At 50.7% G+C, this 17,888-nt stretch overlaps 1 long non-coding RNA gene across 1 annotated transcript in view; it reads left to right on the top strand.

Moving 5' to 3' along the window:
* The first annotated feature begins 16,073 nt into the window (after positions 1-16,073).
* LOC149861142 (uncharacterized) overlaps positions 16,074-17,888 on the top strand; it is a 51,006-nt gene continuing 49,191 nt past the window's right edge. Inside the window, exon 1 of the long non-coding RNA XR_016443080.1 lies at positions 16,074-16,154. This is a non-coding gene — a long non-coding RNA (uncharacterized LOC149861142). The remainder of the gene's footprint in view (positions 16,155-17,888) is intronic.

Below are 17,888 nucleotides of genomic sequence, written 5' to 3'. Positions count from 1 at the left end.
AGACCCTTTTAGTCTTTAGACCTAAACTCCTCTGAGGTTATTGTACAAGGGAAGCCTCCTTCAAACCTTTGCTTTCTATTTCACTCCTGCTGCGTCTCGCCCTGGAGGGAGGAAAAACAAACTTTGCCAGGCCCCTGGACATAAAAGTCTTCTCCATTCTAGCGAATAACCTTTATGAGAGGCTGGGGAAGGCGAGAATCCAACCCTCCCCTAAGGCTGGGGTATAACAGGAGGCTGGTGCCTGGGAAGGTTTTGGAGGGCTTTGTCTGGGATCTCTGTAAAGATTTCTCCTTTCAGAAGGTTGATATGGGCCCTGCATTCCCCTGTGGCTAAAAGACCCCCCTTGCCCCCCCTTGTATTTTTGTATCAGGGGCTCTGTCATTGACCTGTTCCTTGGGAATCAAGAAAGAAAATAAGAATCCCTTATAGCACGGCCTGATCCAAAGCCCTAAAAGAGGAAGGTAAATGTAGTCGAAGTTTCAGCAGAGCAGTGGGATCTCGGAAGAGGTAGATGCTTTGTGCAAAGCTGGCATCATACGGTTGTGCCACGCCGTGGCCCTGTTCTGCTCTCTGTGCAACACTGTGTCAGGCCCATTTTGATCAATTTGTGGAAAGCATGAGGCCAGGGACTGTGTCTCCTCGTCTGGACAGAGAGCACCTGGTAAAATGTAGAGCCAGCCCCTGGCTGGGGGCTTGGGGTGCTAATATAATAAAAAAAATCAGAGCCGGAAAATAATAGTGTTTGTGCTGAATGATAAACCTAGATGCAGTTTGATCAGGACCTTGCAATGTCCTTTGTGCAAAGAACTTTCCTCCCATTTTACAGGGGGTGACACTGAAACTCTTGGGCTGGCTCTGTCATCTCATGACAATGTCTACTTCTACCCAGCCTTCCCCTTTGTACGTAGTAATGGATATGCCATCGACCTGAAGCCAGCCTGTGCCTGTGAGCCAGGTGTAGATCAGGGGTGGGCAAAATGCAGCCTGGGGGCCAGATGCGGCCTGCCAGGCCATTCTATCCGGCCCGTGGGGCCCCTAAAACATTTAGAAAATTAATATTAATTTGCCCTGGGCTGCCTGTCATGCAGCCCTCGATGGCTTGCCGAAACTCAGTAAGTGGCCCCCTGCCCAAAATAATTGCCCGCCCCTGGTGTAGATCAACTTGATTTTCCAGAAAAAGCATGGGGCATAGAGAGCTAGGGCTGAGAAATGCAAGCACAGGAACCCTGCTCCACACTCGCACCCTCTCACTGCAGGGTGTGATTTTAAAATCAGCATCATGCCTTTACGATGGTCTGCCATTTGAAGCATGTGTGCGAGTCACTTATTGTGGAGATTTTTCGCCATTTAAAATGAAACTACCTTTTTACACTGAAGAGGGACTAAGCATTGCTGTTAAAAAGTGGCATTGCTGTAGTTTTTTTCCATTTGTTGCTTTGGGAAGCCTTCCTGAAAGCTATAGGTAAAAACAAATAACATTACATTCTCTCACAAAACAAGCTTCTCAATTATTATTATTACACTGTTATTATGGTGCCTAAAAGACCCGAAAGGAAATCAGGGCCCCTTTATTCTCAGCCAGTGATAGACGTGGCACTAAAGGCATTGATTCCCTTCACCCCCCTAGACCCCTACCAGAAATAGTCCTGATGAAAACTTGTCTCTAAGCCTCTACCCCCATATGGTAAATCCATCTCATTGCCCCAATAAAGCAGTTATACCCAGTCTAATACCCTGTGCCACATGTTTTTTATTTAAACATGTTTGGGTAGGATTAGGAGGTGTTTAAAAGGAGCAATGCTGAACAGAACAATTTCCCTTTTCCCTATGTCTTGCTGCTTAACAGTGCATATTGGGAACATTTAAAAATATGGGTTATCCTCTAAATATACATGGAGTGATTTTTTTTTTAAACAAGCCTGGAGCCCTGGGGATACAAGCACCTTCTAATACTCAGCCCTCTTCTACAAAGTCTGATCCAAAGCCCATTGAAATGGATGGAAAGGCTTCTATTCACTGCAGTGCTCTTTTGGACTGGCTGGGTGCATTCACACATGCATTTACACCAGTTTAAATTTACTGCACAGTAAATTACTGCACAGTAAGCGGGAATAGGCTGGCATCTACACGTGGAGGCATTAAAATGCATTCATGCTGTGTGTAGACTGATTTGGGACTAAAGTTCATCTCCAGCCCACACACAGTGTTACTGCACAGTAAGGTGTCTTCACGTATGTTACTGCACAGTAACTAATCAGGTGCGAATTTGATACCTCCATGATACAGGTATCAAATTTATGCTTACGTTGGTGTAAGTTGCCATATTTACTGCGCAGTATGGGCGTGCATGTGTAGACGTATGGCCATACTATGCAGTAATTTTGGTTACTGTGCGGTGAATGCACATATGTAGATGTGCCTGCTATGTAGCTTTGGAGCTGGGCTCTAGGGGTAAAAAGCACCCTAGGGTCTGATCTTCTGTGGTGCTGAGATGCCTTCTTGAGGGAAGGGGCCTGAATGGATTCCAGGAGCCTAAGTCCTCTTTGAAAACAAGTCCTGAGCTCCTAAGTCACTTGGGGGAGGTTGAAAATGTTGCTCTTTATGACAGCTGAGGACCAAATGATGGTGGTTCCTGAGGCTACGTAAGTCATCCAAGCATCATACCAGGCCAGCGCTGTTTGGAGTGGTCAGCTGGCAGCTGGATGAGAGGACAGGAGACTTTCTGCGAACTGTCCGTGGTGCTTTGGGTACAGCCTGTTTGGGGGTCACAGCCTCACCAGGGTGGGGGCGGCTGGAATTAGCCAGATCAATTATCGGTTACAAATCCTGGTGGATTATGAGGGAGGTACTGGCTGGAGGGGCAAATTGAGGCATGTTTGAGCTCAGCCCCTGGGGTCCCCTTGGCTTCTTTGGATGTCCAAGGAACAGCCCATGGCTCCTATTCAGCCTGGTGCTGAGTGTGGGACTAGCCCATGAATGAGGGTACTCGGGTCTGTGCTCGAAGATGAGCAGGGGCTGGATCCCTTGCTTCAGTCCAGGCTGCCGTGCTAGCTGGGCCTGTGATGTTCCAGTGGCTAATTCCTCCTCCCGCTCTTTCAACCCAGAAGTGTTTTCTGGGCTTCTGTTTCTGGGGTTTTTTTCCTGCCACCTCCTGAGTGATGACTTGATATCAAAGATGCCAAATCTCACTGCTTCCTTCCAGGACCAAGTTTTAATGGCAAAGTTTCCTCATTCAGTAAACTGGTCTGTGTGAACCCCTAATTAAGTACAAGGCACTGCACTGATTTCTTACCTGCACTTCATCTTCTGCTATCAGCCCTACCAGACTGAACAGGACTGTGCATCCTTGTGTGCGGCTGGGGGGAGGGGGTGGGGAAGGGGAGCTGATGCACCTACATTATTTTATCAACTCTTAGGTCTTAGTCTTGCTAAGTCCATTGTCTTCAGTGCAGCTACTCAGAAATTGGATGGTACACATGAGGCTTTACAGTGCTGCTGGGGACATAAATTGCAACCAAGTGTATTATAAGCCACAAACATGTATGGAAATGTCATAAAGTAGTTTGCGTTTGTGCACATGATAATGCAAGTAATGAGATATGCGCAGGCATAAAATGGGCGTGTTTTGTATGAAAACTACATACACGCACCTCTGTTATACATGATAGCGAGTGTGTGTGTGATACACACACCCCGAGTGTATACGACGGTGCCTGTGTGTGAGACAGAGAGGTATTCCTAGTATATATATGTGTGTGAAAGAGAGAGAAATACACACATCCCTAGTATAAATGATAGCATGAGTTGCACACACTCCTTGTATACCTGAAAGCAAGTGTGTTACACACAGCCCTAGTACCTATGATAGTCCGTGTGTGTATCTGAGACACACATCCCTAGTATATATGATAGCATGTCTGATACACACACTTCTAGTATATATACAAGTGTGAGTGTGAGCGAGAGATACACTTACCCCTAGTAGACATGATAGCGAGTGTGTGTTACACACAACCCTAGTAGCTACCATAGTAGGTGTGTATATGGGAGAGAGACACACATCCCTAGTCTATATGGGAGCGTGTGTGTGAGACATACATCCCTAGTACATACAGAAGTGTTTTTGTGAGAGAGACACATTCACCCCAGTATACTGATAGTCTGTGGGTGTGTAAATACACGTCCACCCATGCAAACTCCCAGGCACCCCAGGGAGGCTGTGACCTGCTACCCCCCAGGTCCATGCATGGCCCGACGGGTGCAGCCAGACCCTGCCCCCCCCGTGTGCCCCCCTGGGCTGCCCACCGAAGGTCTTAAAAGAGACACCCCCATTTAAACACCCGATGCTCAACGGGGGCCCCTCTGCCGGGCTGGGGTGGATCCAGGGGTGGGGGGACCCAGAGCCGGGTGGGGTCCACGAGGCACCCGGGCCAATCTGGGACACCCCTGGCCCGAGGGAGGCTGCCCAGGGCCTGGCTGCACCCCGGGGCCATGTCCTCCCCCCCGCCAGCCCGGGGCGTTTTGGGGGCACCCGCCCCCCCTGCCCCTCGCGGGAGAGGCGCTGCCGGAGGGCAAACGGGGATGGGGGCGGGGGGCGGGTTGTTCGCAGGGGCTAGGATGTGACCCTTGCACACACAGACTGTTGCACCCCTTGGTGTCAAGAGGTGTGTTTGAATTAACGAGAGACCTGATCATATTAACCAAAGAAGGGCTGGGTGTGCGTGTGCGTGTGCGTGTGGGCGCGGGTGTGCTCGCAGGGGCAAGCGCTGGGAGGCGACTGTTGCACAGCTGGTTGCTATCCAGAGGGGTGTGCGTCACCCCGTTCCTAAGAGACCCGATCGTGTTACCCCGAGGAGGGCCGTGCACGTGCGTGTGTGTGCGTTTGCGCGCGGGGGGCAAAGGATCGGCTGTGACTGTTGCATAGGGGGTGTTGTCAAGAGGTGTGTGCTTCGCCTAACTCATAAGAGACCCGATCATATTTAAAAAGGGGGGGGCGGACCCCCGTGCACATGGGGGGACACCGGACCCTCGCAGCCTGGCTTCCCTGCAAGGAGCCCCAGGGCAAGGGGATGTCACTGGTGTGGGCACCCCCCCCCCCGCCCTCTGGCTCCTGCCCCCCAAAGGGCTCTGTCCTGCAGCGGGATAAGCCAAGCCCCCCCACACACACCCCCACCCCCCGGGAGGTGACTGGAGCTCGGGCTGCCTCTTGCTCGTGCGGGGGTGGGGGAAGAAAAAGGAAACAAAAATTCCTGGTGGGAGCGCGGGAGGCGTCTCCTCGTCCCCCCCACTCCCCATTAATACAGGGAGTCGTTTCTCCTGCGCTAACACCAGCTCCCTGCGACCCCCCCCCGCCCCCGATGGTTATTATTATCTTACCGTATTATGCTATAGTGTTCTTATATTATACCAAATGATGCATGTTATATGCATCCGATAGTTATCATCTGATCCCATTATATTATGCTACGCACCTGCTGCTTATTATATACTCATAGTGCATATGATCTCTTCTTCTGTCATGACATACTGTATTGTATATTGTTGTATTCTGTGGGTTATCTCTTATTTTATCATGATATATTGTGTGTGTTATCCTGTATTGCACGTACATTGCAGTGCACGCAGTGTTGTGCACGAACGCATATCCTGATATATTATATGTGGTGTAATATCCTGATATATTATATGTGGCATATGCACCTGATGTTCATTCTTTGCATCTGATGCATCTCAGAAGAGTCGCTGGGAGCCAGTCCGTAGCCCCGTGACACCCACGCCCACCCCTGGGCCCACCCCTGTTGGCGCCGGGCACAGAAACGCCGATTCCCCACGCCCGGGTGGGCTGCAGGGACACCGTGATGCCATCTCTTTGCAGTGGGCATCTGGGCTTCTCGTGCTGGCAAAGGGGCAGCAGGGAGGGGTGTGAGCCAAGGGTGCCCGGTGTGAGACACGCACACCCTTTCTGCTCTGCAGCGCCTTGCAGCCAAGGGCTCTCACTCCTGGGCTGCGGGGCCAGCTCCTGTGCCCGAAGGTGCTTGGGAAGGGGCTCTCGGGATCTCGGGGGGGGGGGGGGGTCGTCTCGGTCCCTTTGGCAGCCAGCTGCTCTGGCACGCCCGCGTCCCCCAGGGAGATCCGGATTCCCACCCCGCAGCATCGCCCTCGCACACAAAGCTCTGGCTCCCCAGGACCAGCAGGATTGACCCTTGCAAAGCCCGGGGCCAGGCTGCAGGGGTCGAGGATGCTCACCGGGGAGGGCTGTGTCCAGGCCACTCGGGCCAGTCCAAACCGGCACCTCCCCGGGACACCAAGGCCCGAGGGAGGGGACCCGCCGCCCCCCCGCAGCCTGCGGGCTCGGCCCTGTCTCCCCCGCACAGCACACCCAGCCTTCCTGGGCGGGGGGGGGGGGGGGGTTTCTAAAACGCACTTGATCCTGAAGAGTCAAAATCCCCCATAATAGTCATCCTCCCCAGCACCATTGCTACTCTTATAGTTGTCATTATTATTATTATTATTATTATTATTATTACTATTATTATTATTATTATTATTATTATGGGGTGTTTTGAGCCATCAAGATAAACAGCCATTTCTTTTTTGCTGCTTAGGTGAATGGGTAAAAATGAGGCTATTTTTGTTGGAGTGATTAATAACAAATATCGCCATCGCTATGATTATCATTATTGCTATTATTATTAATACCCCTAGCCATACTACGCATAATGGCAATCATAATAATCATGATGAGTATTATAGATAGATAAATAAAGATTGATTCCCCCCCCCTCCGGTACCAGAAAAGAGGAAGGGGGTTGGATTATATAGGCAGCGTCTCCCACCCCATAAAAAAGCTATAGAGAATTATAGTAAAAGTGGGGGGAAGGATCCATGCCAATGAAAGGATGTGTGTAACATGGGTTTGTGTGTGTGTGTGGGGGGGGGGGTGCTGTGTATGTCTTTCGTTTTGCAGGATCAGCTCCATAACTTTTTATAAAACATTGTCTGGAGGAGTGTGGGACTTTGAGAGTTACTAGGAAAATGAAACCTAGTTTTATCAGCAAGGAGAGGCCGGTTAAAACTGGCCAGGTAGATGGAATATAAAAACTACTGACAGATGGAGCCCATTGCTAATAATAATAATAATAATAATAATAATAATAATAATAATATAACCAAGAAAAAAGTAGACAAGAAAGATGCCCACAGATTCCTCAATCTTGGCAAGTACAACAGATTTTTTAACAAGTGCCCTCCAATCTCCACACCTCTGAGCCACGCGTCTGATTCTCCGTGGACACACACACACGTGCGTGGCTAATTACAGTACGTGCATCCGCGCAGAGACCACACACACCCATTACTACATATGTGGAAGATCAAGGCCACGGATATTTGCAGTAAGTGTATTTGCAGTGAGGCACTGTATTACAGATACTAGGGGTGTGTGTATCTCTCTCACATACACACTATCACATACGCTGGGGTGGGGGTGTATCACGCAGTCATGGCCAGTATCCTATATACTAGGGGGCGTATACCGGACACATACACAGTATCCTATATACTGGCGGGGGTGGTGGGGGTGTATCACACACACATATGCACAGTATCCTATATATTAGGGGTATGTGCATCACACACGAACAGTATCCTACTATATACTAGGGGTGTGCGCATTATATATACCAGGATTGTGTGTATCTCTCCCTCACACGCACACATACACTATCATACATACTAGGGCGTGTGCATCTATCTGATGCAGGCACGCTGCACACACAGCGCGTGTTACAGAGATGTGCTACAGACCTATGCACAGATATACGGCGGCATAGGGGCATACCCCTATATCGCGCCGTATCTAAGTGCGTGCCCAGAGTCTGGGGCTTTGGACATTGTGCGGTGTGTAGCTGTAGACACAAGTAGCTGCGCACCTACACATAAAGTCACACAGCACGCGGGCATACCAACAGTGTACACTGGGAGCACGCGTAAAACGCCCGTGGGAAGCCGGGGATGTCTTTCCCTGCACGGAGCCGGCCCCAGTCCCAGCCGCCTCGGGGCGAGTGAGCGTGCAAGATCTGCCCGTGCGGGGCCCCTTGCCCTGCTGAGCAAGCCCCCTGTCTGTGCAAGGTCTCCAGAAGTGTCCCTCGCTCGCTCCCAGTGTGGGGGGCGGTCGGTGGGGAAGGGTCTCTACCCCCTCTGGGGGCAGCTTGCCTTCGCCCTGCAGCCCCCCCGCCCGGCAGAATCGGGGCCCGGGGGCCCCGCTCCTGTTGCCCCGACGTGTGCCCGCAAACCCGGGCGCTGGAGTCTCAAGGCTGCGGGTACGGCGGAGGGGTCGGAGGGGAAGAGCCAGGCGGTAAAGGAAGCAGCGCCCCGCCGCGGGGAGCAGGGCAGAGCCTGGGCCGGGAGCCCGGCGGCTGCTCCGCTGCACCGGGCAGCGAGGCTCTGGCGGCCGGCCCGGGGATGCTCCGGGGGAGGAGAGGAGGGATCCCACTGTTTCTACCCTGCCTCGGCCTTTCCTCTCACCTACGGAGCCCCCGTGTGTGCAGGGAAGCGTGTGCACGCGCGTGCAAGCTGTTTTCAGTGAAAGTCCATGTCGCTTCTGTTGGCGCTTATAGTAGGTATAGCTTCTGTTGAAGGGAGTGTGTGCAAGCTGTCTGCAGTACACATCTATATCGTTTCTATTGATCATGTGCGTGTGTGCGTGCGCAAGCTGTCTTCAGTACACGTCTATATCGCTTATATCGACGCCTATATTATAGTTTATATTGAAGATAGTGTGCGTGTGTGTGCAAGCTGTCTTCAGTACACATCTACATCGCTTATATCGACGCCTATATTATAGTTTATATGGAAGATAGTGTGCGCGCGTGTGTGCAAGCTGTCTTCAGTACACATCTACATCGCTTATATCGACGCCTATATTATAGTTTATATGGAAGATAGTGTGCGCGTGTGTGCAAGCTGTCTTCAGTACACATCTACATCGCTTATATCGACGCCTATATTATAGCTTATATTGAAGATAGTGTGTGTGCAAGCTGTCTTCAGTAGACGTCTATATAGTTTATATTGATCTCAGTTAGATGTCCCTCTGCGGCGGGGTGTGTGTGCGCGTGTGTGCACGCGCGTGTGTGTGTGTGTCCCATGGGACATCGACTTCTGTTCTATGTATATGCTATCACTATATCAACTTCTGTTGTACCTCGTGTATACAGATCTCGCAGCCATATGTATAGACTAGTGTACAAGGTGGTTCACGCGGGGTGTGGATTTGTGTGTGCTCCCTGCTGCTCCGCTTTTGGCATTGCCCAGGAGTAAAGCGACATAAATACGGCTGTGGTGTCATGTTCCCGGGTGATGCCTATTGCGACTCGGTGCCCGTGTCGGTTGCCCGCCTTTGAATTTGTAAGGCCTCTTTGTAAAATAAAATACGGTAAAATAAGATAAGATAAAATAAGATGAAAGAAGTAAAATGAAATGATAAAATAAAGTAAAATAAGGTAACATGAAATAAAGTCAAATGAAATAAAATAAAATAATAAAGTGAAATAAAGTACAAAATAATAAAGTGAAATAAAGTCAAATGAAATCAAGGCATAAAACAAAGTGAAATAAAGGAAAATGAAATCAATAATAAAATAAAGTGAAATAAAGTCAAATGAAATCAAGTAATGAAATAAAAGTCAAGTGAAATAAAATAATAAAATCAAGTCAACTAAACTCAAATGAAATAAAATAATAAAATACAGTGAAATAAAGTAAAAATGCAATAAAGTGAAATAAAGTAAAATGAAATCAAGTAATAAAACAAAGGAAAATGAAATGAAATAATTAAAAAGTAAAATACAGTAAAATGAAAGAAATAACGTGAAACAAAATACATTTAAAACAAATAATAAAATAGAATAAAATAAAGGAAAATGAAAGAAATAATAGAGTTAAGTGAAATAAAATGAAGTAAAATAATAGAAGTGCAACAAAGCAAAATAAAGTAATAAAATAGTGAAAAAGTAAAATGAAATAAAATAAAATAAAGAGTGAAATAAAGTGAAATGAAAGAAAGTAAAATGACACAAAAATAAAGTAAAGTAAAATGAAATAAAGTAATTAAATAAAATGAAATAAAATAACAGTGAAGATGGTTGCGTTTTTTGCTTCCGAAACAGCACCTTTCCATGTGCTGGGCTCCCCGCGACTGCTCGACACAGCTCTCCCGGGATGTCCGGAGCTTGCGGGCATTGAAACAAAGGCACCAAACCAAGCCTTGCCTCACAAATGAAGCTGGAAGCTCGAGAAACTGAAAACGAGTTTATTACTGCAGGATGGTTTTACAAGCCCATCACAGCCTGGCAGAAGAAAGCAGAGCTGTGTCGCAGGAGGGTGGCAGCCCCAGGTTGGCACATCCACACCAGCCCATTGAGAGCACTGATAACATACGATCTTCATTTACAGGCGAAAGTCATCACTTACTTCCATTGCTACTTCGGAGCCTGGAAGAAAATAAATCCATTTCTCCAGCATAAACTGGTCAGAGAAGCAACTTCCCTCCCTACCATGCAGTCACGTAGGACCCCTGGCACGGTGGCGACAGGCGTGTCCTCTCTCCTGGTTGCACCTTCTTGAGACTTCGCCAGACTCCCCCTTCTCCTTCCAAGGGGATCTCTGCCTTTTTCTTGCTCCTTTTGCAACGCGAAGTCTCACCAGGGCATTTTGCAAGTTTTCACCAGGGCATGTTGCAAAATGCAGTTTCACTAAGGCATTGCAAGCCACGCACAAATAAAAAAATCAAGAGTAAAAAGAAAGTGGAGGTAGGCAGGGCGGGAGGAAATCCTCCACGAACCTGTAACTACTAAAGTGCATCTCCCGTCTCATAATCCTAATGAGAACCAAAATAAACGAATGGAGCTCGGGCATATTTCGGGTGGGGGAAATACGGGATCTATGGGATCTGCTTGCTGGATCTCTTTCCTTGAACCCTGGGCTGTGGAGGGGCTACATCAGACAACTGAGTTTAAGCTCTGCGGATATACTTGTATACACATACACACATATATATGTGTGTGTATGGGTGTGCACACACACACATATTGTATACACACATTATATATGTACACACACATACATATACACACATGCATATATAGTACACACACATATAATATACTCACGCATACATACACACACATATATAGTACACACATATACAGTACACACATATACACACGCATACATATACATACGCATACAGTACACACATATACATATACTGTATGCACACACATATTATATATACACTTACATACATGTGTATTGTATGTCTATGTACATATACAGGCATACATATTATATCTATATATGTCTATCCGTATCTAGAGAGAGAATATTTTCACCTGCGAGAATATAACATATTTATAATATTATACAATGTTATAATATTTATAATATACATATAATATATCATATTTATAACATATGTTTTCTCCTGCATTTTCTTTGCGACGACAAGGCTCTGAGATGTGCATTTGGTCAGCTGCCCAGGTAGGGAAGAGACCACAAACCAGAGGAATGAAAGGGCTGGTCTAGGGGTAACTCGACTTGCTTTCCCCCTGGCATGGGAGCACGATGATGGGGTTGCCCCGATGTGCTGGTCCTGCTTTGCGGCGTCAGAAAGGCTCTGTCACCTTTGGAGTCCTTTGGGGATGGGATTTTGCTTTTTCTTTAAAACAGCAATCAGTAAAATAGATGAAGTTAGCTGGAGGGAGCAATCGATTGCTCTGAGGCTTTGAATTTGACAGGGTGGGAGATTTGGGGAAATATTATTTTAAACAAGAGGACTAATAGGAGGACGAAACTGGGAAATTCTCCTTTTTATACCTAAATGGATACCTGAAATGTCCTTTAAAAAATGGGGTGTGATGCTGGGAAGCTAAAACAAATCGAAACAAGCCGAAGTGGAGTGATTTATCAATGGAAAGATGCGTGGGGGGCGTATCCGGGCGAGTATAACTTAATGAATTCAGAGGCAAAGAATTGGTACCGGATCGCTAACATTTTCCACTGATGGACATTGGAGAAGAAAGCTACTGCACTGCCTGGCTTTTCTAATGCCACTCGCTCAGCTTTGATCCAAATCCAGTAAACACCGAGCCAACAACATGACACTACAGATACAATTGCGGGTAACTCTTCGGGTCCATAAGTAGAAGGGTGCCTTGGGGGGTGGGGGAGACCTCACATGATCCACAGCATCCTCATCTACCTGGAAATGAAAGGCTTCGTGGAAAAAGGAAGGAGGAGGGGAGGGAATAGCAGAAATGTGCTGGAAATAAAGCAAGACCGTAACTGGGAACAATTCCCTCCTAAGACAGAGAGCTTCTAATTAAGAAGGGACAGGCTTTTGTTGCCAGCATCAAATGCCAGGAGCCGTTTTATTTCCACCGCCTTGAGCCCTGAGCCTCAGCCACGCCAGTGTAGGGCTGTTGCTAATTATTATTATTATTATTATTTTGCAGTGTCCAAACTAAAGAGAGGGCTGGGTGGGAGGGAGGGGGTCCCTGTTTTTGTCTTGATGCATCTAGCTTTCTGCTCCCTGGAAGTTGCGTGTGTCGGACACACACACACACACACACACACACACACGCACACACACACACACACGGGCATGTTAGAAGCAGGGTTGCACGTGTTTTTCTTTTGCTTCAGTGGTGGGGGGATCGTGGGATCCTTCCTTCAGCCACCCCAACTCTCGCAGCCTCATCCCCCTCCCCAAACTCCCCTCTGCTCTTTTTCCTGCGAGCTCCTCTTTGTGCATCGCAAACCTCGGAGCAATCCGCTCTCCACGTCCCCGCTGCCTTTTTAATTGTATTTTACATGCCATCAAGTACATTTCTCGCCCCATTTCTAACCCCCACCCCCCTTTCCGCGTTTAAACTCGAGCCTCGTGCTATCATTTGATATCATGGCTAAGAAACACCTCTTACACGGATCTCATCCCTTTTTCTTTTCCGCCTCCCTGGCTGGGGAGATAGGTTGCCACATTTGCATATATGGTAATGAGCTTCTAATTGCCAGGCTGCTGAGCTGTGCTGATGGATTTCTATAAATACGTAGGTTAAAAAAGCTTGGCAATATTGCATTTCCCCTCCCTGCCCCCGAAAAAAAAAACCTTGCAATACATCAGGCCGACCTGCCATCATTTGCATATCATCTTTTTTAAATATAATACGTATACTTTACGTATAGGCTACGTGGAGGTCTCCTTTTGCTGCTCATATATATCCACACGCCTGCAATTCTTCCCCCTTTTTTCCCCCTGGTCAAGTCCGTCTTCAGATTTGCTTCCTTGAAGACCTTTTTTGCTTCTCTAAGGATTAAGGGAAAAAGAGAGAGGGAAAGAAAGGGGGTGGAGAGGGAAGCAGAGTGGGAGAGAAGTAGATACTTGCATCTGACCAGATAGAGATTAAAAACACAGGAAGATGGCAATGAAGATCCCTTCTCAGCAATGCAGCGGGGGGGGACCCCAACACACCCCAGAAGAGACAGAAGAAGTGGGTAAGAAGCCTCTTGGTATCTCCAAAAAATAAATAAATAGCAAAGGTAGGATTTAGCTTGACAGCCAAAAGCACCTAACACCCCCCCTCCAAACATTTCAATGCTGATTATTTTATTCTACCCCCCCTTTATTTCGTCTGCAGCAAGGAGGAGAAAATCCAGGGAAGAAGTTAAAAGGAAGGAGCGCGCGCGCGTGCGTGCGTGCGTGTGTGTGTGTGTGTGTGTGTGTGCGTGTGAAAAGGGACCTGTCTCTTTTTAATTATAATGACCCCCCTCTTAGCTTCCTTTCTGCTAATGAGCAATTTTATTTTTAAGGGGGTGGGGGTGGGGGGGGGGTGGAAAGGCAAGCTCACGTGGTGAGGGGAGGAGGCGTGCTTAAATCAAGTCCCATAGAGTGATAACAATATGAGATTTCCCGGAACAAAAGGCTGGGGGCTTGGGTTGCTGAACACGTCTGAGGCTAGACAAGCAGCTCAATTTATTGGAGTTGGTGAGAAAATAATAATAAAAAAATGGAGGAAAAAAAAAAAGCCGGGGGGAGGGGGAGGCTGGAGCACGGTGTCTGGCAGCGGCTTTATTAGAGGCGCTGGAGCAGAGGTAATGCGGGGTGATGCGGGCGCGCTGGGTGCCGCAGCGCCGCACAACCGGCACCTCGCTGTGGCCGTGCACGGCCCCCGGGCCCACAGAGCCGTGTGGGGGTAGGGGTGAAAGGGGAGATGTAGCTGCTGGCTATACGGGGGGGGCGGGGTAGGTGTGAAAGGGGAGATGCAGCTACCGGGCTGTATAGGAGTGTGTGTGCGTGCGCGCGCGCGTAGGTATGGAAAGGGAGCTATAGCTACCGGTCTGTATGGGGGGCGGGGTGTGCGTGTGCAGGTGTGAAAGGGGAGATGTGGCTACCGGGCTGTGTGGGTGTGTGTATGTGTAGGTGTGAAAAGGGAGATGTAGCTACCAGCCTATATGGGGGGTGTGCGAAAAGGGAGATGTAGCTACTTGTTTATATAGGGTGCGGGGGGGGGGGGTGAAAGGAGAGATTTAGCTGCTGGTCTGTATAGGAGTGTGTGTGTGGTGGGGGTGTGAAAGGAGAGCTGTAGCTGCTGGTCTGTAGAGGAGTGTGTGTGCAGACGTGAAAGGAGAGGTGTAGCTACCGGTCTATATAGGGGTATGGATGTGTGTGTGTATATAGACGTGAAAGGAGTCTCCACAGTAGAGAAAGGTGGGGGGGAGGGGGGGTCTCACCTGTCTCCGATCTTGTTCCCCAAAGATCCGGAGTCCCTGGGGGGGGGGCGAGCAGGCGGGGGCGGAGAGATCCCCCCAAGTGCAGGGTCACGCCTGGGCAGGAGAGTGGGGGGGGTTAGCCCCACAGCTCGGGGCCCGGCACCCCATGAGAGGCCTGCATGGGAAAGGAAGGGGGTTGAAATGCATCATCAGCATGATGATGGCGGTGATGATGGTGATGAAGAAGAAGAAGAGCCCCGCCGTGCGCCGGAGGCGAAGGCCCCACGTGCGGGGGCGGGGGCGGCCCGGCCGGGCCGGCGACAATGAACTTGAGCCGCGGCTCATCAGCATGCAGGAGGCCGCCTCCCAAGTTCAGGCCGGCCCGGGTTCCCAGGCACGCTCACATAAAAAGCGAATTCATGAGGCATTTTCTACGGACCGTTAGATCCCGCTGCCTTCCCGCCGCGGCCAGGCACCTACCCTGGAAACCAGACGGGGGCTGGGGGCACAAAACAAAACCGTCGCAGCCCGCCCCTTTGCACTCAGGGCAGGCCCTCCAGCCCCACCCCGGGCGAGCCCCCTCCAGCCCCGCGCGGAGTTTGCAAAACTTTGCAAAACTTCCAGCCTGCAAGGCCCGGGGCCTCGGCCCCTTCCCCCACCCCAGCCCAGTCTAGACTTTCCCTCCAGTGTTTCCTTTCCCTTTTATTCAAAGCAGTTTGCTTGGGATGGGGATTATTATGCTAATTCCCCCCCTTCCCCTTCCCTTATTCCCCTCCACCCCTTTTGCAGACCCCTAGTCTGGAAAGCTAGACTTGGGGGCTGGACGCCTTGAATTGCCACGACTTAGCTGGTTTCCTGGCCCCGGGGAGTCTTGCGGGGGGGCAGATGGTGGGCTGCTCTTTAAAGAGCCATGCACTGCCCCCCCTCCCGTTTTATTTTAGCACCCTAGAAAAAGAAAAGGCCTAGTAGGATATTTGCCTTCCTCTTCATATTCTCATAGGGGCTGGGGTGCAAAGCTGGCCCCTTCTGCTTTGTCTTGCAACATTTCTCCTTCTGAGACTACTGAAAGCCCCCAAGACTCCTCCCCCCCCCAGCACTTGGATGTTCACAGCCCCCGGGATTGGGGGGTGGGGAAGAAGCCGGGCCCTTTGCAGGGCTGGAGAAAGCGCCCGGTGCCCGGCTGCCATGCCGGCTTCCAGAGCCGGCAGCGGAGAGGGGAGGCGGGCGAGGGGGGGAGAAAAAAATCCTGAATGGACAGGCTGCAGCCACGTCACGGCGCGCCCCAGCCCCCCGCGCACAAGAGGGTGGGAGCCGCCGGGGCGCGCTCACTCCAGCTGCCTCTCCCGGGCTGCGGGCTCCGGCCGGCCCCTCCGCGGCCGGCAGCGGTAAGTGCCCGGCACGATGTGCCCCCCCGGGGGCAGAGGGGGCACCCGGGCCCGGCGGCCGCCGGGGGTCGGGGGCGGTGGGTGAGGTCCGCGGGCCCCCCCGCCTCTCCCACCTCGTTGGCAGCACGCAGAAAGGCTGGGCCGGGCTGGGAGTCGCTGGGTTATTCCTTATTACCCCTGGTTTGTATCATTTACGGCGTTTCCAGGCGCTCCCGCCCCTGCCCTCCGTCCTGGCTCCCGGGGGTGGGGAAGGCAACCCTCTTGGCTTCATGCAGCAGCCGCGAGGGGCTGGAGCCGGGCAGGAAGCAGGGCGGCGTTGGGCTGGGCGCAGACAGCAGCAGCAAGAACTTGCCCCCTCCCTATACCTGCCTACCTCCCCACCTACCTACCTACCCACCCTCCTCACCCTCCGCCCGTCTTCTCTGCTGCATGAGAAGGACCCAGTAAGTTCCAGGCAAGGATGCGACTCGCCCCCTGCCATGAAGACCTGTCCCTTGGCATGCCCCTTTTGGGCAGGGGAAAGGATCCCTTCTTCTTCCACTGAGGGCCAAGAGGTGGCTTTCCCCTTCCAGGCAGGCCTCGCAGCTTTCCCGTCTATTTTAGCCCCTTCCCCACCCCCCACCCCCCACCCCCAACCTCCACTGCACTTCAATCAGGTGAGATGCTCAATGCTCAGCTGAAAATCACCCGGGCCCAGCTGCTGAGGGCAGCCTTGTCCCTGGTCTTGTTGAGATCTGGCGGTTTTCGACCCCCTGGTTTGTCCGGTTGCATTGGGGGGGGGGGTTGTGGTGCAGAGGTGCGGGGTAGCGCTGCCCCCTCGGCCATGTCATGCTCGCCTGCGGTGGGGTCAGCTGGCACCCCCCACCTCCCTTTTTTATGTAAAAGGGGGCTTAGCATAACCCCCAGGCTTCCCAACTACGGGGGAGTCAGCCCTGGGTGTCTTGAGTTGGGGGCAAAGGCGCAGCACACGTGTCCTGTCCTTCCTGGGGCTGGGCTGAAACTCGGACGGGTGAGAAATCAGGGGAGCCTTTCCAGAGCACCAGAGGCACCCCTTCTCCCCAGGCCTTTGGACTTTGCAGGCCCTGTTTCGGAGGCAATGCTGTACACCCCCGTGCACACGTGCAGGCGTGCCAGTGGAGCGCGCGTCTGCCAGATGCGGTGCAAACTGCCCCCTGCTCCGTCACTGCGAACACAGATGCGATTTGCTTCCTTGAGCATATTGCCCGAGGGCCTCATGACAGCCTCGTTTCATAATATTCAATATAATTAAAATAATAATGAATATTATTTTCATCCATTGTCTGTGTCTGGGGGACGGGGCGTGTAACAATAAACATTACACACACCCGTATTTCCCCCCCAGCAAACCTACGTCTTTCAAGGCTTTGAGATGCATGAGGTTTTGTTGTTGGTTTTTTTGCCATCTCTCCTTTACCATGACATTTCGGTGGTTGCAAAGGCTTGTTTTACTACCCCGTGTGCTGATCAGTACCTTTTTTTTCCTACCCGTCTGCTGACCAGCACCTTTTTTGCTACCCGGAGGGTTGTTAGGCTAGGCTAAAACAGAACGACATCCTCTGTAGCTGGTGATCAAGCGAGCAGATCTCCCTTGATAGGTTTAATGTGTGTAAAAGGCGGGGGGGGGGGGGGCGGAATGAAATCTCATGGAGTGAAGTGCTGGGGCCGGCCTTGCAGGACTCCTGCTAGTCCTTCCTACCCTCTCGTGTCGACCCA

The sequence above is a fragment of the Crocodylus siamensis genome, chromosome 6 (assembly GCF_052110815.1).
Source record: "Crocodylus siamensis isolate JL-2025a chromosome 6, ASM5211081v1, whole genome shotgun sequence".
NCBI classification, from domain to species: Eukaryota; Metazoa; Chordata; order Crocodylia; family Crocodylidae; genus Crocodylus; species Crocodylus siamensis.
The sequence above is the reverse complement of the archived record's forward strand: the minus strand, read 5'-3'. Positions and strand labels throughout refer to the sequence as shown.